The following is a 6,065-nucleotide window of genomic DNA, read 5'->3' as shown; positions in this document are numbered from 1 at the left end:
AATCTGTCAATTATTTCTTCGATTAGTCGACTAATCATTTCATCGAAAAATGTGTTAAAATGTTGAAAAATGTCGGTCTGTCTCGCCCAAACCCCAAAATTACGTCATCTAATGTCTTGTTTCGTACTCACGCCAAAGGGTTTTAGTTCACCGTCACGGGAGAGTGTGTAAAGCTGCCAGTATCTGAACGTAAGAAGCTGCAGTAAGAGTATTTTGGGTACTTTTATAGTACTTTTCTATGAAAAATGACTCAAACCGATTAGCCGACTACTAAAATAGTCATCGATTATTTTAATAGTCGATTAGTCATCGATTAGTCGACTAATCGTGGCAGCCCTACCTTACACTACAATTTTATTGGGGACCCACTCAAATGACCACCTACATTGAATACCTATCACTGTTAGCATGTCGTATTTCAAGCCCTGCAAGCAATAATAACCTAAAGTTGGAACTTTAAAGACAGTCTGACACTTGCAACCCCTTGGACTTCTTTAAACCAGTCAGAGCGTATTCTTAAAAACAGACGGCAAACAAATCATCTCAAAGATAGTTGCTGTTTGCATTACCCCATAATCTAACATCATTAAAGACAGAGAATAACTTCATTTTTTCCCAAAATTCCCATTTTGCCAGAAAAACTGTCACACATTTCCGAGAAGTAATCATTTAAAAATCATAAAACTCTCCACCCTGGCGATTAGCAAATAATACCGCCGACTGACGCAGGTAAGTCTATCCCTCTCTGTAATTCTGATGGCTCTTTTAGCTGAACAAGAGCTTCAGTCCACGAATGTTGCTCCTAATCCCAAATTCCTCTCCTTCTCCACAATAATGAGCTCCTCTCAGACTCAAGAGTTGACAGAGGTAAAGCATTTAGCACGCTTGAATGGAGAAAGAGGGAGAGAGTGGGAGTGCGGAGAGAAAGAGAGGAAGATACAGGCCAAAGAGGGATAAATCGAGGGATGGGGGAAGAAGGGGGTAGAAAAAATCTACTGAGACATGCATGAGGTAAGCTCTCCCTCTGGCAAGGCAGGGTAATGCCACTGCACAGTGCAAATGCAATGGCTGACTGTTGAGAATGAGAGGTAGAAAGGACGGAGAGAGGAAGATGGAGAGAAGAAGAAGAAGGACAAGAAGAAGAAAGGGTGGCGGAGAGGAGAGGAGAGATCCACATAAACTGAGAGAGGAAGAAAGATCATCACTGTGTTCTCTTAGTCTCTTAGGATTCAGTTATTTTTCTGCCCGTCACTACAGCCCAGGGACAAGATGTGAACAACGTGGAGACTGTTTGTGTGTGTGTGCGTGTCACGTGGTGTGTATTCTGCGTATTTATGTGGGTGGCAGTGTGTATGCAGCACTGAAAGCATGTGCATGCTTCATTCGTTTCAAGGCCAAGTGATGAAATACTCCTCTCAGAAAACAGAAGACTCACGTAGATGCACACACACAACTCTGTTTTACTCACACATACAATCGCACACAAAATACTCTCTTTGCAACAGCTCAATTTGTGTGTGCAGACTGTATGTGTGCGCCGTGTGAACATGTACTTGACTTGAATAAGCAAAGAACTAATGTGGAAGCGTACTGTAGAAACAATAATCAAAGCAGATAGAGGAGCTCACCTCACCATTCGTGAGGAGTCGAATCAATCAATCAGTAAAATGCTGTGAAGATGAGGAGGAATCAAGGAGAAGAGACAAAGAGACGGATCTCGGAAAAAAAAAGAAGAAGCAAGTTTCGCAGGCCTTGAACGCAACATGGCTGACGGAGTGAAGAGAGTAATGAGACAATCATGAGCACATCATCAGAGGAGATTAAGCGAGATGCATATTCAGGCGCGCACTAAGTGCAATAAACACACCGGCGGAGTCTAACTGGCGTCATCAAATCTCCACGAAAAACAATTCTGCACATTCACTCTGCAGCTTGACTCATCCCCGGCTACTGTACCTTCACTACTTCTGTCGGTATGACACACACAATGTGTTCTAGGACCGTCAACTGATGCAACCCTCTAACGGTGTGCTGCAATTAAGGGTCTGGTCACAGTAGGAAGTGGCAGATCAAAATTCCTTCGGTGTGTCGGCCATTATTAGCTAAAGTCCTGCTCACTCTCCTAGCAACCTTCTCCTCCACTAGCATCTAAACCAAACACATTCGGTATGGTACATTTGGAACCAACAGTAACCCTTCAGACATGATACCTAGATTGTTGTCACTCACTGCTCCGTCCAGCACTCACTGTATTTCCTCCTTTATCAGTCTGCACCTGGTTTATCGTCCACAGAACGAAGCTGCACGCCGACATTTTCAGAACAAAATAGAACAGGCTGCAGTGAGAGTCTCTCTCCATGGGATATTTAAAAATAGCAGCTTTGTGCATTTAGTCCTTCTCAGGCAAGCTCAGGGGTTTAGAGTTGCTGGAGCCCACAGGAACAACTCTCCAAGATGCTTTTTTTTTTAGAGTGAGGATTGAAATATATACCGTCCTGGTCAAAATTAATATATATTTTTAAACGCTTAAAGATCTACTCAGCCGAATCGGGAATCATCCAAGTTGGGACGTAGACGGACCAACAGATTCAAAGCTTTTTCCTCCGGCTCAACTTTCTCTTCATCACGACAGTTGAACACAAGGCGCCTGCATCGCTGCAAACACCTCGTGTTCGATGCATGATCATTAATATTTCTTTCAGGTGAAGGAGGTGGAGAAAAATCCCACTCATAACTTAACAATGTCCCTGTCCATGCTAATATCCATGCTATCACTACCCTTGCTAATGATGTTGACCTTGACACGTACGATTGAACGGAAATCTGGTTGCCTTGCTAACAGGGTTGGAAATTAGGTTTTTTGTCCATCAGCCACTGTGGCTGATGGACTACAAAATCCACCAGCCACTCAATAGATAACCATTGGTTTTTGGCTGGTGGCTGGTGCTAATTTCCAACCCTACTGGCTAATGAATAACGTACGACTATTAACCAAACCCCTATTTTCTGTTTGAGAAAGAGCATCAACATAAAAACAGGAAGTAACCCTGGAGCTTTAAGAGCAGTTACGTATGGGTTCTTTGCACTGTAAATTTAGCAGCTGACAAAACCGCATTAGCTAACATGATAGCTTTTGCTAATTTGGACTATACTTTGCGACTGCACCCTCAAAAGTGAACTCTGTTGTGATGGATTTTTATTTGCCAAGTGTGCAAATTTCCTGTAGAATTTCAGGAACGTCAGTCTTTCGAGGCGAGCATTCCAACTGTGATTATTTGGTGGGGAATTTCAATGCCGTTAATTCTGGCGTGAGCAGCCCTGAACACAACTATGTTCTTGTGCATGCCTGTTTCCACACAGGGTACACACACATGCAGATACAGGAAGCTAAAATACACCTCCAGGCCCACACACACCTCCGCCTCCACCTCTTCACAGAATTATGACATACTATAAAGATACTCGTTGACCCCGCCATGCATCCATAAACATACCTGCTCATACACAACCACATCCCTGCAACACACACACACGTCCACACACAGACCCCAGACACACGGTCGTGATACATCACCACCTACACACAGCGGTGTCAGCCACAGACAACTGCTCCTGAGCCCCAGCAGAGCAAAGACATTCATCATTATGACAACACACATACACACACATACACACATTGAGAGAAAGCGACACAAAGCGACGTTGCAGCTGGTGATGCGTGAAGACGACTCCATCACATCATATATCACACATACTGTACGTGTTTCCCGCCTAAATAACAATATTATGAACAAAAACAGTCATAACAGAAATGACGGAGGGCTTCTTCTACTGTTGCTGATGCATTTCTCCTCGGTCCTCCGTGTGTGTGTGTGTGTGTGTGTGTGTGTGTGTGTGTGTGTGTGTGTGTCATCCTCACAATAGAGAATGAAAAGGCCTCTCTCTCTGTTGCTTGGGAGAAAGATAAAACTGCCACCACCACCACAGCCACCACCGATTCCCTTTTTTTTCCTCTCATTTTCTCTTAATCTCCACATCAGATAAGACACAATTCAAATCCGACCAGCTGTCTGTCCGGGGAGTCGAATGCTGTCAAACCATCACTCCTCCTCCCTCTTTCACACCTTTCCCCCTGTAATTCTCCTCTCCCAGTATGCCCACGTCAATTTTCACCCTCCTCCTTCCCCCCACTCCTCTTCTTTCACTTCTATGATAACTCTAACGCATCAGTTTGATCATGAAGTAGCCATGAAGTGTTCTCTACCTTTAACATCATGGTGAAGACACACTGTTTGTTTCATCACTTGTTTAATTTGCAATCGATCAATACTCTGTGATCAATAATTGACTGTGCAAAGTGCTTAACCTGAATTGATCTGGATCAAACCCACCAGGGTGTTGCAGAGTTTCTGGTGCTTATCAGAGCGAGGAATTACCACATTTTCTTTTGCTTATATAATCTTTTTTTTGTTATGTTGCAAGTAATGTATGTAATTTTAAAAAGCACTCTGACAAAGGAAATGACTGTGATGGTGTTGTAGGGTGGTAATCTGCAGCCCTCGACCAAAGTCTTTTCTGCAATCTTCCAATAAGTGGGATCGTTGAGGTTGAGGGCTGATTTTGTTCGACCAGGGTCCATTATGAATAACGTTATTTTAGCCATTGAAGAAAAGAGGGCACCAGCTGAACTAGTGTCCTGCTCGCTATTTTGCAGACGTTGGACGTAAACTAGATCAGTGGTTCCGAATTGGTGGGTCATCGTCTATTCTGAACGGACCTCAAGTGACTCACGAATCCGTCAGGGAATTTCCGGCACAGACTTTTTATTTGGAAGTGCCTTTTCCTGCTGTTGAACTAGCGACTAACGGTAAGTCACTTGACAGAGACAGCAAACTAGCTTGCTGACATGTTCAAAAGCAAGTATGACGCTGAATGTATTAGACTGTGTGGACCTTGAACTACTGACTAGGGAGACATCTGAACCCTGTGGCTGGACCAGTTGGGGACCACTGACCTAGATGACCTCCATTGCGCATTAGTTATTAGTGGGATATCAGGAACTGTAATATCCTTTGAGTGTCCGAAACTTTGCTAAATCCTGGACAGCGCCGTTCAACCAGATGACTCTTTTTCTATATGCCGATCTGACAGAGCGAAGGACTCTGGCGAGAGGAGCCGAGAGCTTTGTGGTGAATAAGGACTGGTGTGACAGTGGAAATGAGAGGTGTTTGGGAGGAGCGACCATGCGGCCGTCTTGTTGAGGTCGGGATGTATGGACAGTTAAATCATTCCACAGCCAGAAACCATCGATTACCAGAACCATCTGGAAACACGGACAATTTAAAGCAGCAAGCAACGATGTAAGACAACATAAAAAAGGATTATGTTACAGTGCCTGAATTGGCAAGTCTGATGATCACCACATTGTGTTTCCTCTACAGTGACATTTGGATTAAGGTTTGTTAATTCACACTGTAACGTATCCAATTGTAAATTAGTTTTAATGGGTTTCATTGAAGTCTTTGGGTTTCCATGAGATGGTGTTTGATGAGAGTCATGCCGGCCTTACACCAAATCAATTAAGTGTTGAGGTCGGAGTAACGTCATGAGAGTTCTACCTCAGTTGGTGCGAACTCTCGTGATCTTGATTGTTTGGTGTAACGTGGTCATAAAACTCAGTCCCAGCTGTCTTAAGTCAGTCTTTCAGTCATCTTGACGGTCCAACAAATCAAACATGTTTAACGTTATTGTCCTTTTTTAGTCTTGGCTCGTATTAAAGGGAAATTTCGGTTTATTTCAACCTGTCTCCTGTCGTTGTAATTTTGTTTAAAGTGACTAGTGACATAAAAATAATAGTTAGCATATTAGCCGTTAGCCTAGATACAGCCGGGGCGCATAGTAGCGTCAGACCTGTTAAAACGTAAGTGAACGGGCAACCTTCAAGTGCAAAGTTAGTCCACTAAACAAGCTTTTTTTCCACAAAGACCGCCTCATATCGTTAGGATAAATGTCAGAGAACATATAGAAAACGACATGTAAACGTGTTGTCTTACCTTACCGGTGTG

At 43.4% G+C, this 6,065-nt stretch overlaps 2 protein-coding genes across 38 annotated transcripts in view; one reads left to right on the top strand and one right to left on the bottom strand.

Annotated features, from left to right (window-relative positions):
• celf2 (cugbp, Elav-like family member 2) overlaps positions 1-6,065 on the bottom strand; it is a 321,704-nt gene that overhangs the window by 198,977 nt on the left and 116,662 nt on the right. The window lies entirely within an intron of this gene.
• The window catches only part of abcc9 (ATP-binding cassette, sub-family C (CFTR/MRP), member 9), a 555,625-nt gene that overhangs the window by 494,280 nt on the left and 55,280 nt on the right, over positions 1-6,065 (top strand). The window lies entirely within an intron of this gene.

Source organism: Epinephelus moara, chromosome 23, assembly GCF_006386435.1.
Source record: "Epinephelus moara isolate mb chromosome 23, YSFRI_EMoa_1.0, whole genome shotgun sequence".
NCBI lineage: Eukaryota > Metazoa > Chordata > Actinopteri > Perciformes > Serranidae > Epinephelus > Epinephelus moara.
This window is presented reverse-complemented; position numbering and strand designations above follow the sequence as displayed.